Source organism: Lissotriton vulgaris, chromosome 6 (genome assembly GCF_964263255.1).
Source record: "Lissotriton vulgaris chromosome 6, aLisVul1.2, whole genome shotgun sequence".
NCBI lineage: Eukaryota > Metazoa > Chordata > Amphibia > Caudata > Salamandridae > Lissotriton > Lissotriton vulgaris.
In genome coordinates, this window is record NC_141694.1 from 567,734,184 (window position 1) to 567,757,155 (window position 22,972).

The window sequence follows — 22,972 nt, forward strand, 5'->3', positions numbered from 1 at the left end:
GAGCTTAAATTTCTCGTGCACTGCAAGGAATCGCCACGATTCCTTGCAGTGGTGGATAAAGAGTGGATAAGCCCCTATAGTCTCGCTTGCACGATGCGCATGCGCATCGACAGGCGAGACCTAAAAAACAGGTAATGGGGGATGGGTGATACACCGTACACCATGCTGACATGGAATGTTAACGGCCTGGGAAGTAAGATTAAGAGGGGATTGGTGAACAGATTTATCAAATGGCTCAAGCCGGACGTAGTTCTCCTACAAGATACTCATCTCCGTGGTACCCTTTGTGCATTCAGGCGTGCACAACACTTGCACATGTGGGCTTCTCCCCCGGAGACCGAGGGGTGGCGGTCTCCATTAGGAAAACCCAACTCTTCCACGTAGTTAAAACATGGGTGGACCCTGGGGGTACATACGCAGCGGTCAGAGGCCTGTGGGGTCGGAGGGACTTCACATTGATTAGTGTTTATGCCCCACAGCGCTTGCAATCCCAGACACTACACTCCGTGGCCCAGATACAGTTAGATTCAGACTCTTCTACCCATATAATAGGGGGTGACTTCAATGACGTGATTAATCCCCTCATTCACAGATCCAATTCGGTGACGGGCACTTGAACACCTACTCCACTGGCAGACTTTATGCATTCCTTGGGCCTGACTGATCTGTGGCGCCGCCACCATCCCTTTGACCGTGGTTACTCATTTTTTTACGGGCTCATAAGTCCTTCTCCCGGCTTGACTCCCTTTTTGCGCCAGCGGGAGAAATCCAAGTCATCATGGCCGTATATTATCTAGCAAGAGGCATCTCTGATCACTCCCCATTACAGCTGCAGATTGGGGGTAGGGAACATAAGCCCAAATCAGATTGGAGATTAGACGCCTGGAAGCTACGTGATGAACATGTAGCGGAGACAGTTGCGGTAGAGACTAAATTATTTTTTCAGGACAATGAAGGGTCTGTATCCTCGGAGGCCCCTCTTTGGGAGGCTTACAAGGCGGTGCTCAGGGGAAGGCTGTAAGATGTAGTTGCCCGTAAGCATAGAGAAGAAACATTGCAAATACAAGCAAGGCTTAGAGAGCAAATTGTTAGAACTAGAAAAACAAATATCCCCAAACACCAAGGCAGGGACACTCAGACAGCGGGAGATCACACGCAGGGAATTTTGGGCCCTAGCAGAGGGAGAGGATTGCATTCACATTCTGGCCACTCACCACAGGCTATACGAAACTGGGGACAGAGCAGGACAGCTCCTAGCCTCATTAAGGCGGAAAGACCAGGAAACAAACTGGGTGGACTAATTTGAAGAGGGGGAGACACAATATAGAACGACGCCCGCGATTGCAGATGCGTTCGCAAACTATTCTGCTAACCTATACTCGGCCCGCTCTCGCCGGGATAGACATGCCCGCCCTGAAAACGGAAGACACAGAGGCTTTGGATAAGGATATTACCTTAGAAGAAGTTATGGCTGCCATTGCTAAGCAGAAGTCAGGAAAAACCCCAGGGCCGAACGGACTCCAAGGGTAATTTATTTTTTAAAACAGTTCCATTCTTGGCCCCACCTCCTAAATTTATTTTTTGCGGAAAAAGATTAGGGATCACTCCCCCAAGGCCTCTGCCAAGCCACTGTTTTGTTTGAAGAAAACAAGGGGGACCCAAAAGGTAGCTAAGGACCAAGGGTATAGGTTATTTCAAGAGACAAAGGTACTGAGCAAATTAAGGAATATAACCAAATATAATATAGAACACGATAGTTACTATATAGTTCTCCTGTCCAGCCGGACCAAGGATTTATTTAAATAGAATAACACAATAAAATTAAATACAAAGGCATCAATTACTGAAAGTAGGGCACAGTCCTGCACCGTACTTGTGAAAAGGACAGAGTGGTAGAGAAAATAGAAAGAAGGAGTTTCACAGGCAAAGTAACTGAGCAACCTGGACACTTTTTAAATCAGTGTAGGTAGTGTTCTCCAGAGTAGACCATACACCATAATAAACAATGGTTACATATATGTCCACTTAAAAATGTCGCCGATGTTTCAATCCATTGCTCTAATTAAGAAGGATCATCATCAGGACTAGAAATAAGATTATTTTGCCTGGTTTGAATAATACGCCTGTTTAGAAAAAGAACAGGGAAAAAAGAACAAAAAGGCTTTCTTAGAGGGTCAAAGTATGAAAAGTCAGGATTTCAAATGGTTTTACCACATTTGCATTATTCGGAAACGCAGTGAGCCTACTGGTGTTGTGCCACTTTTGAGGACATGTGCAAAGGTGAATTACGGCGTGCAAACTGCTCCGAATCACGAGATGAGATTCGCGTTGTGAAGGGAGTGCCGGTCGGAAATAGCCACATAGCGACGTTAGTGCTAATCACGGTGTCAATTTCAGGGAGAATAATTGTAAGCATCTGAAATCCTTGTCATGCCTGGCGTATGTAAACATGCTTTATAGAGGAATACAGACATAGATTGTGCATATCTGTCTATAGCCGTGTTGGTGAGGGGCTACGATGGAGCTGGTTTAAGGCTTCCCTCGGGTGGGTGTCGTGCCACTTTGGGACATGTGCAAAGGTGAATTCCGGCGTGCAAACTGCATCGAAACACGAGATGAGATTCGCGTTGTGAAGTGAGTGCCGGTCGGAAATAACCATGTAGCGACGTGAGTGCTAATCTCGGTGTCAATTTCAGGAAGAATAATTTTAATTTTTAAGCATCTGAAATCCTTGTCGTGTCTGGCATATGTAACCATGCTTAATAGAGGACGTGAGGGGCTACGAAAGAGCTGGTTTTAAGGCTTACCTCGGGTGGGAGGGAACGTAATACTGAGGGTAGCACACGCCACTTCGAGCCGTTAAGGGTTGTTTGGGTTAAGAGTTGCAAATTATTTGGAGCATACTTGTGCTGTGGATTCAAGGAATGGAAAGATAACTAGCTCGAAGGGGATATAGCATGCAATGGTAGTTGGCGGTGCTGGTGCCAGAAACCTACCGAGAAAAAAACGGTCTGCAGCAAGTTGAGATATCAGCTTCGGTGTAAGATTACAAGTTCTTCCGGGCGGTATTAAATGAGAAGATCCGCTGTGGTAGACAAAAGGAACGAATTACAGGGAGACAGAACCGGAGGTTCGTGGAAAGTGAGGAGCGGGCAGCCAAGGGATGAAAGGACTTACCGATTTGCTGAACAATGTCAGGTTGTGCGGGCAAGGACAGCGAAATTCCGCCGAGGTGCTCTTGCCGTTCGATTCGCCTGGGATTCACAGCGCGGCCATGTTAATAAGCCAAGGGCTCTTAGTCAGGTGATCGTGAGCCTAAGTCACGTGCCTGTGAGTTGGAGAGGCATAAACATGGGCGCATGCAACCATGGCAGACACTTGGAAGGGTGAGTGGTGGCTTGATTATGGGAAGTGAATAACTAGTTAAGTGCGTTTAAAAACGGCGCAAGTGAAGGGCAACCTTCAGTGACATTAAATTAAAACCGTGAAGTATGTAAAGATTGAAAAAGTTTTCACATTCATATTTCAGAGGGCAATGCTGTAGTTGGTGAGTGGTACAATATATTGCCCATCTAGATAGAAGTTCAAGGTCATTTGACAAGGTACACAGGACAGTTCATGAGGTCAAGTTCATTTGTGGATTTCCAAGCTACAGCAACGTAGTCCAGTCCTCACTCCTGTTGAGGCCAGTCCGTATAGTGTCAGACTGGATTATGCTCTTGAGTTCTTCGCGGTTCAGGAGTTGAGCTAAGTTGCTGCCTCTTTGTGGTAATTTGACAACCTTGAGGATTGTCCATCGAATATCATCCTCAGTGTGGTTCGTTTCTGAGAAAAGTTCAACCAGTGGTGCATTGGGAGTCCTGCACCTATTCCGACTCCTATCTTGACAAATGCGGGTCTTGGCTTTCTGAGTAGTCTGCCCCACATACATTTTAGGGCAAGGGCACAATATTGTGTAAACAACATTAGAATTACAATTGGAAAAAGGTTTCAATTCAACATTGACGCCATTATGACTGAAATTGCGTGTCTCAATTGTATATCCACAAACGTTACATCCGCCACATTTTACATGTCCTAGCAGTGAGGGGAGATTCCAATTTGATTCAATAGTTGATCTAGGGGCAGGGGCAGGTAGTGCTGCTCTAACCAGGTGGTCCTTAAGGTTCTTGCTTTTGCGGAAGGCAAAAATGGGTCTCTCTAAGTTAATTGGGCCAGCATTAATCGTGGGCCAATGCTTGAGGATAGATTTTCTGTTTTTATGCGACACAGGCGAAAAGGTGGTGACACAAGCTATCCTTTCTGATTTGTCACGTACTTTCGGTGTCAATAAAACCTCTCTTGGGCAGTACCATGCCCTTTTGGATGCAGTTTTAACTAACCTTCTCGGGTAACCACGGTGTTTTAGCTTGTTGGATAGAATGTTGGCCTCCCTAAAGTAGTCTGATTTGCATGAACAATTTTGTCTTATCCGTAAAAACTGGGAATATGGCAGAGAGTCTTTTAATGCCCTAGGATGGTTGCTGTTGTAGCTGAGGAGCGTGTTCCGCTCCGTAGGCTTTCTAAAGAGGCGTGTGCGTAATTCACCTTCTTTGTGATAGATTGTTAGGTTCAGGAATGCAATCTGTGCTTTGTCATGCGAGAGTGTGAAATTAAGGTCAGCGCAGTTATTATTTAACCAGTGCAAGAACTGATGTAGCGTGTTGATGTCCAGATTCCATATAAGGAAAATATCATCAATATAACGGCGCCACAACGCAATGCCTGAGTGAAAAGGGATAGTATCTGACAAAATTGAACCAGTTTCAAGTGCGTCCATAAAGAGAATTGCCAGGTTGGGGGCAATAATAGCCCCCATGGAAGTCCCCTTTATCTGTTGATAATAAACATTATCAAATGTGAAAAAATTCCTAGTCAGACATAACTCCAGAAGTTGTAGAATGAAAAGAGTTGGTATTTTATGTGGATGTGGGCGAGAGTCAAGTTTTTTCTGGATGACACGTAGAGCTGCTGTCTGGGGGATGTTCGTATACAACGACTCTACATCCAGTGTACATAATGTATTGACTATTGGATCAAAGGGGCAGTGTTCAACTAGGTTTACCATGGACATAGTGTCCCTAACATAACAGATGGTTCCTGGCACAAAATCTTTTATGAAAATATCCACAAAGGCACCCAATGGTTCAAGGACTGACCCGCAGGCGGAAACAATTGGTGTACCTGGGGGATTGTCAATGCTTTTGTGCACTTTAGAGAGAGTGTATATGACTGGTAGACGTGGAGTTTTTACATTAAGAAAATTGAACTCCTTCAGCACAGGCGTCAGAAGTCAGTCTGAGTACAGTTTCCTGGATATCCTTAGTGGGGTTCTCTGCTAATCTTTGATAGTGGTCTGTATTCGCTAGTTGGCGTAGAATTTCTTCTTTGTAGGAATCAAGGACAATCCCGCCTCCCTTATCTGCACTTATTATTAGTGAAGGATTGTTCTTAAGTGTGCTTATGGCATCCTTCTCTTGACGGGAGATATTGTAAGGAATAAACAATTTTTTCTTCTCTAGGGCTTGAAGGTCCTTTTGAACTAGTTTTTCAAAAGTCACGATTTCTGAGTGAACCATGCTTGCAGAAGGCCGAAATGTGGAAGGTGGACGGAAGGGTGTACTCGAGTGGATGGTAGGTGAAGGGTGTAGTTGAAAAAAGGCTTTTAAACGGATTAGCCCGAAGAATGTCAAGAGTTCCGTTTGTAGGTCCATAAAGTTAGGACGAATCGTTGGAACAAACAATAAGCCTTTTTTGAGGAGTTCCAGTTCAGGGTTCAACAGAATATGGTTAGAAAGATTAAAGATGGGGATAATTTCTGATGTGGAATCCAAGGAGACGTCCCCTGTGGGATCTGGTATCTCATTGGAAATTACCATTGGTAGAAGTTGTTCCTCGTCCTGCGCTCTCCTGGTGGGTTGACCCATCTCTGTGGTTTCTTCAGCCTGCCTCTTTGTGGGGTATGTTGTTGGCCTCTGCCTAAAAAATTGTGCTGGGCTCCTCCACCACGTCTCTAGTTACTAGCCCCTTCGTCAGGATCTGATTTATCTGGGGATTCTGCAGATGTATCAGAGAATCCTACTAGGGTCTGACGTTTATTGTAACGACCCCAGGGTCTATTATTTTGGGGGTTGGAGTATATTCTGTTGGTGTAAAAATCCTTCTTAAGGTAAGGGTAGGTTTTTTCAATGTTATATACCTTGATATCTTTCTTTATTTTATTCGCCTTTTTATTTTGCTCAATTCGGTTGAAGTCCGCTACGGTTTTCTCAACTTGATCAAGCTATTTCTTACATTAAGCAGTGGGATCTGAGTCGTTAATCTGTTTCAAAATATCATTTATTTCCTGTTCTAGGGATTTCAGTGTCTCCGTTGCTATGTCTATGCCAAGTGCTAACCAATGTCTAGAGCAGGTTGTTCCTATGTAACTAAAGTTGGAAATATACTTCAGGTTATCAGTAAAAATCCCTGGGATGTTTCGGACTTGGAGGCCTAGTGGTATAACGTCAGCCTTCAGCCTTCAGATAATCTGTTAGCATGGCCGCGCTGTGAATCCCAGGCGAATCGAACAGCGAGAGCACCTCGGCGGAATTTCGCTGTCTTTGCCCGCACAACCTGACATTGTTCAGCAAATCGGTAAGTCCTTTCATATCTTGGCTGCCCGCTCCTCACTTTCCACGGACCCCCGGTTCCGTCTCCCTGTAATTCGTTCCTTTTGTCTACCACAGCGGATCTTCTCATTTAAGACCGCCCGGAAGGACTTGTAATCTTACACCGAAGCTATCTCAACTTGCTGCAGACCGTTTTTTTCTCGGTAGGTTTCTGGCACCAGCACCGCCAACTACCATTGCATGCTATATCCCCCTTTAGCTAATTAACTTTCCATTCCTTGAATCCACAGCGCAAGCATACTCCAAATAATTTGCAATTCTTAACCCGAACAACCCTTAACGGCTCGAAGTGGCGTGTGCTACCCTCAGTATTACGTTCCCTCCCACCCGAGGTATGCCTTAAAACCAGCTCCTTTGTAGCCCCTCGCGTCCTCTATTAAGCATGGTTATATACACCAGGCACGACAAGGATTTCAGATGCTTAAAAATTAAAATTATTCTCCCTGAAATTGACACCGAGATTAGCACTCACGTCGCTACGTGGTTATTTCCGACCTGCACTCACTTCACAACACGAATCTCATCTCGTGTTTCGATGCAGTTTGCATGCCGTAATTCACCTTTGCACATGTCCCAAAGTGGCACGCGCCCACCCGAGGTAAGTCTTAAACCAGCTCCATCATAGCCTCTCGCCAACACGGCTATAGACCGATATGCACAATTTATGTCTGTATCCTCTATAAAGCAGGTTTACATATGCCAGGCATGCCAAGGATTTCAGATGCTTACAATTATTTTCCCTGAAGTTGACACCGCGATTAGCACTCACGTCGCTATGTGGCTATTTCCGACCGGCACTCCCTTCACAACCCGAATCTCATCTCGTGATTTGGAGCAGTTCGCACACCGTAATTCACCTTTGCACAAGTCCTCAAAAGTGGCACAACACCAGTAGGCTCACTGCGATTCCGAATAATGCAAATGTGGTAAAACCGTTTGAAATGCTGACTTTTCATACTTTGACCCTCTAAGAAAACCTTTTTGTTCTTTTTTCCCTGTTCTCTTTCTAAACAGGCGTATTATTCAAACCAGGCAAAATAATCTTATTTCTAGTCCTGATGATGATCCTTCTTAATTAGAGCAATGGATCGAAACGTCGTCGACTTTTTTAAGTGGACATACATGTAACCATTGTTTATTATTGTGTATGGTCTACTCTGGAGAACACTACATACACGGATTTAAAAAGTGTCCAGGTTGCTCAGTTTCTTTGCCTGTGAAACTCCTTCTTTCTATTTTCTCTACCACTCTGTCCTTTTCACAAGTACGGTACAGGACTGTGCCCTACTTTCAGTAATTGATGCCTTTGTATTTAATTTTATTGTGTTATTCTATTTAAATAAATCCCTGGTCCGGCTGGACAGGAGAACTATATAGTAACTATCGTGTTCTATATTATATTTGGTTATATTCCTTAATTTGCTCATGACCTTTGTCTCTTGAAATAAGCCACTGCTGTGGTCATACCAAAACCAGGTAAACCTCCGGAGAGCTGTGGCTCCTACCACCCAATTTCGTTCCTTAAAGTTGAAACGAAGATGTTGGCCTCTATATTGACCACGCGCCTTCTGACGGTCATAGCATCCCTGGTACACAAAGACCAATTGGGCTTCATGCCCAAACGCGCTACACATTTCAATCTCCGTAGACTAGCAAACTGGCAAGACGCGACCAGAGGCAGAGCGGTCCCCCATTTACTGTTATCACTTGATGCCAAAAAGGCATTTGACACAGTACACTGGCCCTTTATGAGGCAGGTCCTCTTAAAATTGGGCTTTGGCCACAACTTCCAAGAGTGGGTAGATATTTTATACACAAACCCCAGGACTAGAGTCCGAGTGAATGGCGTCAAATCGGCTGAATTTCCCATCCTAATGGGGACTAGGCAGGAATGCCCAGTGTACCTGTTACTTTTTTCGCTTGTTCTAGAACCTCTTGCATGCCGGATTAGAATACACTCAGACCTCACAGGGTTCCGGGACCCCGCGGGTCAGCTGTCAGATGAATGCATTTCACTCTACGCCAATGATATTCTGTTACATGTCACTAACCCGGATAAGACACTCCCAATTATTTTGATGGTAACCGAAAAATATGGTAGACAGGCGGGATATAAGATTAACTGGGTAAAGTCAGTCCTCTGCCCAATAGCAGGCCACATTGACATGCAGTCCATACAGGCACGTCTCCCAATGGCCGAGGAGGGCTTTAAGTATTTGGGTCTCTACATCTCCAAAGATGTGACAAGCTGCCGCTCCCATAATATTCAACGAGTCTTGGCAGATTTCAGGAGTGATGTGTCTCGATGGCGACGCGTCCCACTGACACTGCTCGGTAGGGCAGCTATGTTTAAAATGATCACCCAGGCTCTGTACTAGTGTGGGGTTCTGGTCTTCCCTACCCTTATAAGTGATGGGCCGAATTGCCATTTCAAAAATGGTGATGCTCTCTCGCCTTTTATATTACTTTGTGAAACTACCGGTGGTCCTCCCTCAATCCATTTTTAACACACTGAACACCATTTTGATTAGTTTTATCTGGGGAGCTGGCCGGAGACGGATCAGCCTTTGGAAACTCCAGCTTGGGATAACGATGGGCGGTTTTGGGGTCCCCGACTTCCGAGGATACTACTATGCTAGTCAGCTTCAGTGGCTCTCATACTGGACTGTGGGTAGGAATTTGCAAGAAATCGGCTTCACACTGGAGAGACTAGACCGATGAGAGCGTCACTCTTTACTGCTGCCAAGGGCCCGGGTTCCCCCGGACTGTCCCCCCCTGCTAAAGACTGCCTTGAGCTGCTGGAAGAAAGCCCTACCCTACACGTCGACGGTAACACCTTACGCAGCAAATATTCCTTTATTAGGCATTCCTACACCACAGGGAAAACTTACACGAACCAGACTACAGGGCTGGACGGATAGTGGGGTGGAAGAGGTGGGAGCGTTTTTTGGAGATGATGCTCTGTTGAACCACGACTCCTTTGTGCAGGCCAATGGAGCACCACCACGCCTATATTTTTTTTACACGCCACGGTGACACATATCAGGACCACATGGGCACCGCAGAGAACTGAATACACACAACATGAACTGGTACGCCTTTCATATTATATGGGACCGGGGTCATTTAGTGAGTTGGCTATATACCGGGGTACGGGCACACGCAGAGATTCCGCTCACGTCCCTTAGGACACGCTTGGCGGAGGATTCCGAGACTGAGATTACAGACAAGGCATGGAAGAATATGCTAGAACCCCCCAAAAGAGTATCACGTAATGCAAGACTTACATTTATTCAGACGATGGTACTCCATAGATCATTCCTTACACCCAAGAAACTACATCGTATGTTCCTGGACTCCCCTCACTGTTGCCCTCGCTGTAGGGGGGACGAGGCGGATTCTATTCACATGATGTTGTCCTACCCTCGGTTATGGGGATACTGGGATGGGGTACGTCGAGCCCTCACTACTGTGACACAACTACCGGTCCCCGATGAGGTCCTACTTTGCCTTATGGGCTTGCGTAGACGCTCGGGGATGCAAAAAGTTAGCCTGTGATTCCTAGATCTAGCACTCATTTTACTGATTAGGGCTTTAACGGTGAGATGTAAGGGCCTGATTCACAGAATGAACTTAAGACTCAATCCTAAAATTACTACTGTTTTGGTATTCACAGATTGCACTTACTACTTTTGGCATTCACAGAATGCACTTACTACTTTTGGTATTCACAGAATGAACTTACTCATTTCGGTATTCACAGAAGTTAGAACTCCTAACTTTAGGACTCCTAAATGCCTTCTGTGAATACCGAAAGTCTTAAAATTAGGATTTTTCGGGGGGCGTGGCCAAGGTGGCGGGCTGAGAGGACGCTCTTGCCGTGAGCTCCCGAGCCCCTGGAAAACCTGCACCTTTCTAAACCGCTGATCTCCCCCGGATCGAGCGGAAAACGCACCCAGTGTTCCCCGTGGTGGTGTGGAGCAGCCCGCAGCCCTCAGTCTCCTTGCTGCGGCGGCGGAGCCGCTTGAGAACCGGCCGCGGCGAGGGCCGCCGGAGGAACCGCCGGAAGACCCGAGGACCCCTCGATCGCGGGGCCTCGGCAACCCAACGAGGGGAGCCAGTAGCGCAGAGTGGACCAACGGATTGAGGGCGTCTCGACACCACGACCGTCCCCGCTGTGGCCTGAGACGACCTTCCTCAGCGGAGCGGAGCCGCATTAGCGGAGAGAGCGGAGGCGGAGCCGACAGGAAGCAGCTACACAAGCCCGGGGATCAGGTAGGCCGCGAGGCCTGCACCACGTGGCCCGGCCCTGAGCCCCGCCTTTAACCACTGCCGGGCGCTGCCAGCCCCTCCGGCACCCACGGTCGCCTTCGCGGCCCACAAGACCTAACCCCTCTCCGGACCCAACTGCTGCACGACTCGTACAACTGGCCCCCAGCTAAGTGATAATCGAGTGGACCAGTGGGGAAGGACTGCTGCGATCCCCGAGAACGGGCCTAGCCGGAATCGCCGGATGTGGTGTTCTGGGGCGATCACTGAAAGGACAGTAGTGCCCTCTTTGTACCGGCAGACCCCGACTTCAGCCTTGGGCGGTGCGAAACAGCACGTATATAGTCCGGGAGACGAGATTACGCCACACCGGCGCTGGTTCCCCAGGCCGTAGCAGGCGGCCATCTTGGACGGGAGCGGAGCGATTGCATCGACCTCTTGGAGCAGCCCTCGCTCACGGCGATCGGGGGCGCCTCACTGGGAGTGGACCCACATCGGCACGAGCAGTGTGGTTTGCCACCTACTGCTGCACTGTTGCCCCGGCCTGTATCGCCTCCTCGCCACAGCACGTGGGCTTTTGTGATCCCCCCCCCCCCCCCTCCGCAATGTCGAACGCCAGGGGTCAGAAGAAGGGTGACCGGACTTTGCCAGACATGCTGGGAAGAGGCGCCCCGAGGCAAGACAGGAACCAACCAGCTCCGAGCCCCCCGACTAGTTCTCGGGGCGCAGAAGGCGGGGAGCCCCCGGTGACTAGATCATTCCTGGAGTCCCTGTTCAGCTCCTTGAGGGAGGACTTTCAGGCCTTGAAGCAAGAGGTGGCCGGGAAGGTCCAGGAAGTCCGGAGAGAGGTGGACTCCCTTGGAGAGCGAGTGAACACGGTGGAGGCGGCTGGCCACTCCAGGGACGAGGAAATCACCCACTCGCAACAGGAGGTCCTGAGGCTGAGGGACCAGCAGATCGACCTACAGGCCCATGCCGAAGAACTTGAAAATAGGTCCAGACGGAACAACATAAGGGTCCGAGGAGTTCCATCCAATGAGGAGGGTGAAGACGCGGCCGCCTACTTAGGAGCCCTGTTCCGTGAAATTCTGGGAGAATCAGAAGACTTTCCAATTCGGATCGACAGAGCGCACAGAGTTGGTCGGCCTCGCAGGGCCTCAGCGCCTCCTCCGGGCATTTTAGCTTTCTTGCCAGATTTCCCCTTGAAGGAGCGGATTCTTCGTGAGGCAAGACGACAACAGCCTTTCCGCTTCAGAGATCACCTGGTGGCTCTCTACCAGGACCTATCCGCAATAACACTGCAGAAACGGAAGGCCTTTAAAATTGCTACGGACTTCTTGAGGGAACATGGCACACAGTACTCGTGGGGGCACCCCTTCCGCCTCATCTATCGCTGGAATGGAACTCTGCACCAGCTCCGGTCCCTCCAGAATGTTTGCGGAGTGCTGGGAATCATTGCATCGGACACGGACACCCCGGCGCCTCTTCGCAGGCGGAGCACGCGAGATGGCTGGCAGTTAGTCGGGGAACGGCGATCCCCGCCGCCCGCAAGACCTGACTCGCCTACAATTCGGGCAGAAATGTCCAGCGCCATACAACAATTCGGGCAGAAATGTCCAGCGCCATACAGGAGGCCTCCAGGACTACGGCGAATGGCGATGTGGCCTTGACGGCCTGAACATGCTCCGGGGGGAGTCTGCAGTAGCCTATCTTCATCGCAGGTGCGGGGGTTCCGGGGGTGGGGGGTGGCAGGGGTGATGGAGGTGGTGGCTGGACGTCCACTTGAACAACTTTCCACGGCCTTGTCCGTTGAGGACCGGACAGGGACAATGAAGTACTCTGAATGGTTTGGGTTGAGGGGGGTGAGCAGGGGAGTTGAATGGGTGAGTTTGGGGTTTGGGGGTTCAATGGGCAGCGGGGGAGAAGGGGGGTGTGCGGGGTTCCAGGGAGGGGGTTACGCCCCCCCAACTGCGTCCAAGCCGCTCCTGGACACACCCATGGACCCTTCTCCTGCAACTCCTGCAAGTTCGACGGCACCAAGAACAACTCCTCATCTACGAACACACAACAGATATCCGACCCCAACCACCTACAATGCATCCTGCTCAACACCCGCTCGGTCCACAGGCACGCCATTGACCTCTGGAATCTACTAGACACCATCTCTCCGGACGTCGCCTTCCTAACAGAAACATGGATGAACACCACATCAGCCCCAGACATCACCATTGCCATCCCGGAAGGCTATAAGATCATTCGCAAGGACCGTACCGGCCACACAGGAGGAAGCATCGCTATCGTCCATAAGAAATCCATCCGCATCTCTACCAGCTCAGACGTCAATCTCGCCAACTCTGAACACCTTCACTTCCAGATCCACATCGACCCCAAGACCACACTCAGAGGCACCCTCCTTTACAGGCCACCAGGACCCCGCGCACAATTTAGTGAAGACATCACGGACTTCATCACTCCACACGCGCTCCCCTCCGAGGACTACATCCTTTTGGGAGACCTCAACTTTCACCTTGAAAAGAAAAACGACCACAACACCACCACCCTATTGGACAACCTCGCAAACCTCGGACTTAAACAACTTGTCACCACCTCCACCCACATCGCAGGTCACACACTCGACCCTATCTTCACCTCCAGCAAACATGTCTCCTTCAGCCACACCACAGCTCTCCTTTGGACTGACCACAGCTGCGTTCACTTCACCTACAACAAGCCCACATCCAACAACCACCCCCAACCCACTCTGCAAAGAAACTGGAACAAAATTCCCATCGACCAGATCTCCTCATCGCTTCTTCAAAACCCCCCCGCCCACTCCTCAAACCCAGACCAAGCAGCCACCAACCTCACCCAATGGTTATCCAACAGCGCCGACATCCTAGCACCACTGAAAAAACGACAAATCAAACTAGGCAGCAAGAAGGCCTCCTGGTTCAACGATGATCTTAAGAAATCCAAGAAACTTTGTCGCTCCCTCGAGAAAGCCTGGAAAAAAGACCCAACCACCAGCACCAAGAACGCCTTCAAAAACGCCACCCGCATACACCACCAACTAATCCGAAATGCCAAGAAAGCCGCTTTCAAGGACCGCCTAGATAACAACGCCCACAACAGCAAGGAACTATTCAACATCGTCAAGGAATTTACCAACTCCTCAGCCAACTCCAACGACATCACCCCCTCAAGCCCTCTGTGACTCCCTAGCCTCATTCTTCCACAACAAAATTGCAGACATCCACAACAGCTTCGACAAACAACCCGGAGACCAACCCACCCAATCCCCTGCAGGACCCCCACCCCCCCTGAACATCCTCAATGACTGGAAGCCAATCTCCACTGAGGACACCATCCGTCTGATGAACTCTATCCACTCAGGATCCCCCACAGACCCTTGCCCTCACCACATCTTTAACAAAGCAGACTCCATTATTGCACCGCACCTCCGAGACGTCATCAACTGCTCCCTCAACTCCGCAACCTTCCCGGAAAGATGGAAACATGCCGAACTCAGCGCCCTCCTGAAGAAACCCACAGCTGACCCCACCGAACTCAAAAACTATCGCCCTATCTCACTCCTTCCATTCCCGGCCAAAGTCATCGAGAAAGCGGTCAACAACCAGCTCGCCGCATTCCTCGAAACTAACAAATCCCTCGACTCCTCACAATCCGGCTTCCGAGCCAAGCACAGCACTGAAACCGCCCTCATCGCAGCAACAGACGACATTCGAACTCTACTGGACAATGGAGACACAGTCGCCCTCATCCTCCTCGACCTCTCCGCAGCCTTTGACACGGTCTGTCATAGCACCCTTCTACAACGCCTCAGAAACGTCGGAATCCAAGGAAAAGCACTGGCATGGATCACCTCGTTCCTCTCCGGAAGAACCCAGAGAGTCCGCCTTCCACCATTCAAGTCAGAGGCCACTGAAGTCATCTGCGGCGTACCACAAGGATCTTCACTCAGCCCCACCCTCTTCAACGTATACATGAGCCCCCTCGTGATCATCGCACGCCAACACAACCTCAACATCATCTCCTACGCCGACGACACTCAACTGATCCTATCACTCACCAGAGACCCTAACACGGCCAAAACCAACCTGCACGAAGGAATGAAAGAAGTAGCCGAATGGATGAAGCACAGCCGTCTGAAACTGAACTCAGACAAAACAGAAGTCCTCATCCTAGGCACCTCCCCCTCCGCCTGGGATGACTCTTGGTGGCCAGAGGCCCTTGGAAAAGCACCCATCCCGACGGACCACGCACGGAACCTGGGCGTCATCCTGGATTCCTCACTCTCGATGAACAGACAAGTCAACGCCGTTTCTTCATCTTGTTTCAACATTCTTCGCATGCTCAAAAAAACATTTCGCTGGATCCCTACCGAAACTTGAAAAACAGTCACCCACGCTCTGGTCACGAGCCGACTAGACTACGGAAACACCCTCTACGCCGGCACCACCGCAAAACTCCAGAAAAAACTACAACGCATCCAGAAGGCCTCAGCCAGACTCATATTAGACATCCCGCGTAAAGAACACATCTCTGGTCACCTGAAAAACCTCCACTGGCTCCCCGTCAATAAGAGGATTACTTTCCGGCTCCTAACCCACGCACACAAAGCACTCTACGAAATCGGACCTGAATGCCTCAACACACGACTATCCTTCTACACCCCCTCCCGCCAGCTACGATCCTCCAACCAAGCCCTTGCCACTGTACCTCGCATCAACAAAACCACCATGGGAGGTAGATCCTTCTCCTACCTAGCAGCTAAAACTTGGAACTCACTTCCCACTCACCTTCGCCTTACTCAGAACCACCTAGCATTCAGAAAGCAACTCAAAACGTGGATATTTGACAAGTAATTCCCCACCCTTCTTCAAGCGCCTTGAGACCCTCTGGGTATGTAGCGCGCTATATAAATCTATTGACTTGACTTGACTTGACAGGTTTGGGGGCTCGGGGACTGTACTGTGCTATGGGGTGGTTTGCTTTCACTGTGTGCTGTGGCCGCTCGCTGTTGCCTTTGAGTTTAGTCCGGTGGGCCATGCCCGCCTTGGTGAGCCTTTCTGGTATTCCCCTCACTGATGGCCCTTAAGATTGTTACCTTGAATGTGAAGGGGCTGAATAACCTGGTTAAACGGAAGGCTGTACTGTCCCTCCTGGAGGACTCACAGGCAGACATTTGTCTTCTACAGGAGACTGATCTTCTAGCTAAAGACTGTCACAGGCTACGGACCCCAAAGTTCCCCACACAGCTTTTCTCTTCCTGCGTTTCCAAAACAGCAGGTGTAGCACTCATGATATCTAGGAGGTTCAAAGGGGAGGTCATGCAAAAGGTAGCGGAACAGAAGGGGAGGCTCCTGGCGTATAGAGTCAAGGTGGGGGTCTAGTGTTAACTATAGGCTCCATATATAGCCCCAACGATCATCAGGATCAGTTTCTACACAGGGCACTGGAAGACGTGACGTCCACTCCTGACAGACACATCGTGATTGGGGGGGGACTTGAATATGGCATTTGATGCGTCCCTGGACAGGTCGGTGCCAAGGCGCCTACAATCGGGAGAGCTCTCGGGCTCGGTTCGTTCCCGTTTGGAGGAACTTGATATGCACGACATGTGGCGCCGCCTCCACCCCGCGACCCGCGCCTATTCCTACTATTCCCACGCCCACAAATCCTATACAAGACTGGATCATCTCTTGGTGACGGGCCCGATGTACGAGCTGGCCTCGGGCGCCGACATAGGGGTCCTGTCTCTCTCAGATCATGCCCCGGTGGAGGGCACTTTCCGGCTACCTCCGGTGTTTCCCTCGCGAGGGGTCTGGCGTCTCAGGGACCCTCTGCTGCACAAACAATCTGTGGTGAAGCATATCCGCGAGTCCATAGAGGAATATAAGCGTAATAATGACAACGACGACACCACCCGCGCGACGCAATGGGCCGCCTTGAAGGCAGTGCTCCGCGGCGAGTTTATTGCCATCTCGGCGGAGAATAAAGACCGCCAGCTTAAAAAGGACGAACTTACACGCCAGGTGAGGGAGCTAGAACAGGTGCATCAACGGACGGGAGCCCCTCGAGTCTGGAGGCAACTTAAGGCCGCCAGGAAGCTCCTGTCCGCGCTCGATATGGACAGAGCGGAGTACGCCGTACTTCGCCTGAAACATAAATACTACACCGGCGGCGACAGGTGTGGCCGGCTTCTTGCGCATAAACTCCGTGTGCAGCACCAGCAGCATCGGGTGAAAGAACTAGCGGCCCCCACTGGAGGGACAGTCACGGAGGATGGCCAGATTGCGGACGTTTTCCGTGGTTACTACGCTGATCTCTACGCCGGTGTTCCCCACTCAGCGCGAGCCGAGGCAGACTATTTGGAGTCGGTGTCGCTCCCGTCCCTTACGCCGGACCAGGCCCAATATCTTGAGCGGGAGATCCAGATTGAAGAGGTGGTTACGGCTATCTCCCGACTCAAAAACGGGAAAGCCCCGGGGCCCGACGGTTTTATCCCTCTCTTTTACAAGACCTTTTGCCAGGACCTTGCACCACTGTTGACGCGCCTGTTTAATTCGTTCTCTGAACCGGGCGCTATCCCTCCGGAGTTCCTCCAGGCGACGGTGTCGGTGATCCCTAAACCGGGCAAGGACCGGACTGAATGCGGGTCCTACCGACCGATTTCACTTTTGAATTCAGACCTGAAGATTTTCACCAGTATTCTAGCGGCACGTCTGGCACTCCACCTCCCGGGTATGGTTGACCCGGATCAGGCCGGGTTTGTCCCGGGCCAGCAGACTGTCGATAATACTAAAAAGGTGACCCATATACTGGAGAAGGCATCACGGATACCCGGGGAACGCATGCTCCTTTCCATCGACGTGGAGAAGGCGTTCGATAGAGTGCATTGGCCTTATTTGGAGAAGGTATTGAGAAAATTTGGCATACGAGAGAAGTTTAGGCACCTGGTATTCCATTGCTACCGATTCCCGTCCGCGGTAGTGAGGGTGAACGGTTGCAGCTCCCGGCACTTTGCGATAGAGAGGGGCACCAGACAGGGGTGCCCACTGTCGCCATTGCTTTTCGCCCTTTATACGGAGCCGTTCGCACAAAGAGTTTGCCAGAACCCCAATGTCACAGGTGTCCGCATGGGGGAGTTCCACCACACCCTTAGTCTTTAAGCGGATGACGTGATATTGACGCTCGATGACCCTAGGAGGTCATTGCCTGCTTGTATTTCAGAGCTGGAAACCTTCGCGACTGTAGCGGGTTTCAAGGTAAACCTTGGGAAGTCGGCGGCCCTCGACATCTCGCTGTCCGGCGCCACCAGGGCTGACTTAGAGGCTTTTTCCGCTGAGCTGGTCTAGAGACCAAGTACCCTATTTGGGGATTCTCCTAGCACCCTCTCTTCCTGCTATGGTCGCGGCCAACTATACAGCTTTAAGTAAAACGATTAAGGAGGAGCTGGCCCGTTGGGACAAGGGCACGTTGTCGTTGCTGGGCAGGGTGGCCGCGGTAAAAATGACCCTTCTGCCGCACGTCCTGAACCTCTTTCGGGCCCTACCGTTGCAACCCCCCAAGGGATGGCTCGGACAGACTCAGTCTAATATAACACGCTTTGTGTGGCAGGGTCGCAAACCTAGGCTCAAGAGAGCCATAGCCACGCTAGCGCCTGAGTCTGGAGGCCTTGGTATACCGGACTTGCACAAGTATTTCCAAGCTGCTCAACTGCGCTACCTAGTAGAGTGGAGCCGGTGGGAATCGGACAAACACTGGTTGTTTCAGGACCAGGCGGTGGCAGGCAGAACGCTGCAGGAAGTGCCCTTCCTGCAGAGGGCCCACCGCCCCCCCAACCTCTATGCGTCCTTCGTAACGCTGGTCCCGCTCCGAATCTGGGACTCCGTGTCCACCAAACACGACCTTACCACCTTTCCTTCTCCTTTTACACCAATAATTGGAAACCCGGACTTTGGCCCGGGTATGGAACCGGGAGCCTTTGAGCTCTGGCGGGCGGCCCGTTGCTCCGCCCTATTCCACATGTATGGCTCGGAGGGTGCGGTCTCCTTCCAGGATCTACGGCGGGACTTCGGTCTGCCCGAGACGGAGCGCATGAGATACATGCAGGCGCGCCACTGGGCGCTCCAGCCGCAGGTGCGAGCCTCGGCGGACCGGAAACTCACGGCATATAAGCGCTGGTTGGAGACTCGCTCATCGGACGCCAAGCTTATCTCCGACCTTTATAAATTGTTGCAACCTCCCCCCTTTCACATCTACAATCCCGGGAGAGAGCGGTGGGAGCGGGAGTTGGGGCGCTCACTGAGCCACGCTGACTGGGACCACATCTCCTACCGGGCACGACACTCTGCTTACCACACTGGGCTTACAGAGACTTTCACAAAAATTTCCACTTACTGGTATCGCACCCCCGAGAAGCTACACAAAATGAACCACTCACTACCCAAGACCTGCTGGCGAAACTGCGGACAGACTGGCACACTTACTCATATACTATGGGAATGTCCCCTGCTGACCCCTTACTGGGAGGAGGTGCTGAATGAGGTTGACCAATGCTTTGAGATTTAATTACCCCGCTTTCCTGCCTATGTTCTACTTGGCTTGCCAAATGGTTTGATGTACCCACTACGATCTAAGAAGGGTAGGCAGATAGCGATCGCCCTGGGATCGGCAATACAGAATATACTCATTCACTGGCGCACTACCACGCCTCCTACTGTTGTTGGTTGGCTACATAGATTGTGGCATGTCTTAGGCATGGAAAAGATGTCCCTGGTGGTGGCGAGGGAGGTGGACACATTTGAGGAGCTGTGGGCACCATTTCACACACTGTTAAGGTCAGAATTCCAAGAAATTACTTGCCCTAGATATCTCAGATTGCTACGGCTGACACCACCGCCAGACCCGCCCGAGTAGTTAGCTAGAGGGGGGGACGGATATTACGCTGCCATAGTGAAAAGACGGAAGTTTGATAGCACAGTACAGGGGGTGGGGGAGGGAGTTGGGTGGGTGGGGGGGGGGTGCAGTTGGTTGGGGGGGGGTTCTTCTTTGTCTTTCTTTCTCCTTTTGATTTGTCCCTGTCCACAGGTGCACTAGCCATGTGACTCTGGTACAGAATGTGCCCATCGCACTGCACGAACTGACTTCATGTATATGTTGAACTGTACACACTATTTTGCGGGGGGCACCTGTGGTTACTTGTTTGTAATGTTGTCCCTTTTCCTTCAATGCTGCAATAAAATACTTTAAACCTAAAAAAATTAGGATTTTTCTCAATGTAGTAGTAGTAGTAAAGTTAGGACTACTAACTTTAGGACTCCTAAATGCCTTCTGTGAATACCAAAAGTCCTAAAATTAGGATTTTTCTCAATTTAGGAGTCCTAACTTTACTACTACTAAGAGAAAAATCCTAATTTTTGGACTTTCCGTATTCATAGAAGGCATTTAGGAGTCCTAAAGTTAGTAGTCCTAACTTTACTACTACTAAATTGAGAAAAATCCTAGGATGTATGATGTTAGCACGCATACTTTTACCACGCATACCATTACCACGCATTTTTTACAACGAGATACCTTTACAACGCATAGTGCTTTGGGTGCTGGATAGTGAATAGTTTAATTTACTATTCCAACACCAGTCCCCGTGGACACTAGGGAAGGTTATTGGATAGTAAATTAACCTATTCACTAGCCATTCCTTAAGTCAGATCGCCTCAAAGCGTTATGCGTTGTAATGGTATGCGTTGTAACAGATGAGTGGTAATGGTAGTGCGTGCTAAAAGATGCGTGCTAAAGGTTGTATACCAAAATCCTAATTTTAAGACTTTCGATATTCACAGAAGGCATTTAGGAGTCCTAAAGTTAGGAGTCCTAACTTCTGTGAATACCGAAATGAGTAAGTTCATTCTGTGAATACCAAAAGTATTAAGTGCATTCTGAGAATGCCAAAAGTAGTAAGTTCATTCTGTGAATACCAAAAGTAGTAAGTGCAATCTGTGAATACCAAAACAGTAGTAAGTTTAGGATTGAGTTTTAAGTTCATTCTGTGAATCGGGCCCTAAGTCTCCCAGATCCCCTGTATTTGCCACGTGGCAGGCAGATATGCTGCAGTGGGGTCGGGCGGAGGGAGCGGCTCTCTGAAAGGAGGAGGGGAGTGGTCTGAGAAAGCAACCTATAGCACTGGATTGGGAAGCCATGCTGATTGCGCTAGAAACACTTGATTTGTCCCCAACACAGGAGGCTGCGTCCCAGTAATACGCACGGGCATACAGAAGCTTTTGAGTAACGGGCCCTTTTAGCTCAAAACATGGTAATTCATTATGGCTAATGCACCCTCTAGATTGAGACTTGGTAAAGAATTCCCACGGGCAGTAAAAAGGTGTGACCAGATAGAATAGGAGAGGGATGGGGTGGGGTGGGTTAGGGAGGGTATGGGTAAGGGGTTTGTAGAAGTTCCTGTTCAAACAGATAAAATGTACACCACCGCACTGACACCTAGGGTGTAAACTGTTTATTCCTCAAACGATACTGTGGGTCATATTTGGATGGCATTGACTGTCTTCTGACAACATGTATGCTACTGAGCATGAAATATTACTGTGGTTTGCTTAATGGGGATTGTTATAAATTGGAAAAGACTGTATCGACTGAATAACCCTGTTACTGTAAATGTCATCTTTGCAGTCGCTAATAAAGTGTGTTAAAAAAAAATTTTAAATGATCACCTTGCCTAAGTAAGTTACTGTATGTCCTCCAAAATAATTACCATAAAATACCGGATGCAATCTTCAATACCATAAACTCCGAGCTACGCACCTTACTGTGGGACGGAGGACACCCCCGAGTGTCGCTCCAAACGCTGCAACGTAGCCAATACAATGGAGAAATTGCTCTACCAGATATCAGGGCATACTATAGAGCGGCACACTTAGTGGGTCTCAACGAATAGGGACACGCGCCACAGGACCACCACACATACGCCACACATACGCCGTAGAGAGACTCCAATTTCACAAACGCTCACACCTTCACTACATATATAAAGGGGTCAAGGGCTTAGAAAACTTCTACCCGCAACGCAGAGAGTGATTGCGGCATGGAGGGAGGCTGAACAGAAGATGCGCTGGGACAAACGGCTAACGAAATCCACACCACTATAGGAGGATAGATGCCTGCCCGAGCTTGTAAAGCTGCAAGGGTTTATGAGATGGGACGCTATAAGCATCACTACCCTGGGAAACATAACGCGGCGGGGCACTCTTATGACGTTTGCAGACCTGCAAGCGGACTATAATTTGACAAATACACAGCACTACAAATATGTTCAATTCCGACGCGCTTGGCTAGCGCAGAAACTGGACATCGCGGAGCTCCCAGAAAAGCCCTGTTAGAGGTTTGGTTATTACAGGAAGAGGTACAGGAGAAAGCAGTCTCCTGGACCTAAAAAACTCTAATAAACAATATGACTGACAGACTAAGGACACTCCAGGGCAAGTGGGAAGACCTTGTAGGTCCACTAGAAGATATAGGCTGGGAGATGGCCCTGATGCACCCCAGAGAGGTGGCAATTAAGCTCAAACTCTGATAAGTCCAGTTCAAAATCCTCCACAGGGTTTACTATGACCGGGCAAAACTGCATTCTATGGGTAAGGCATAGATGCCGGAGTGTCTGCAATGTCACACAGAAAGAGGCACCTTCATTCATACGTTATGGGATTGTCAGTCAATACATCACTACTGGATGCAGATAGTACAAGAGTTAAACAATGTATTACACATTCAAATCCTGATGAACCCCAGATATGTTTGTTGGGCATCAATACAGATGTTGACATTTCTAGGTATCAACTTTTACTTAGCAACCTGGGTCTTACAGTGGCTAAACGAGATATATACAAAACAACTTATTTATTTAGGGTTCAAGGGCATATTTAAAGACCTCTTGGGTAGCGTCCCCCACGACAAGA

General features: G+C 49.6%; 1 long non-coding RNA gene across 2 annotated transcripts in view; it reads right to left on the reverse strand.

Moving 5' to 3' along the window:
• The window catches only part of LOC147707560 (uncharacterized), a 46,937-nt gene that overhangs the window by 10,961 nt on the left and 13,004 nt on the right, over positions 1-22,972 (reverse strand). The window lies entirely within an intron of this gene.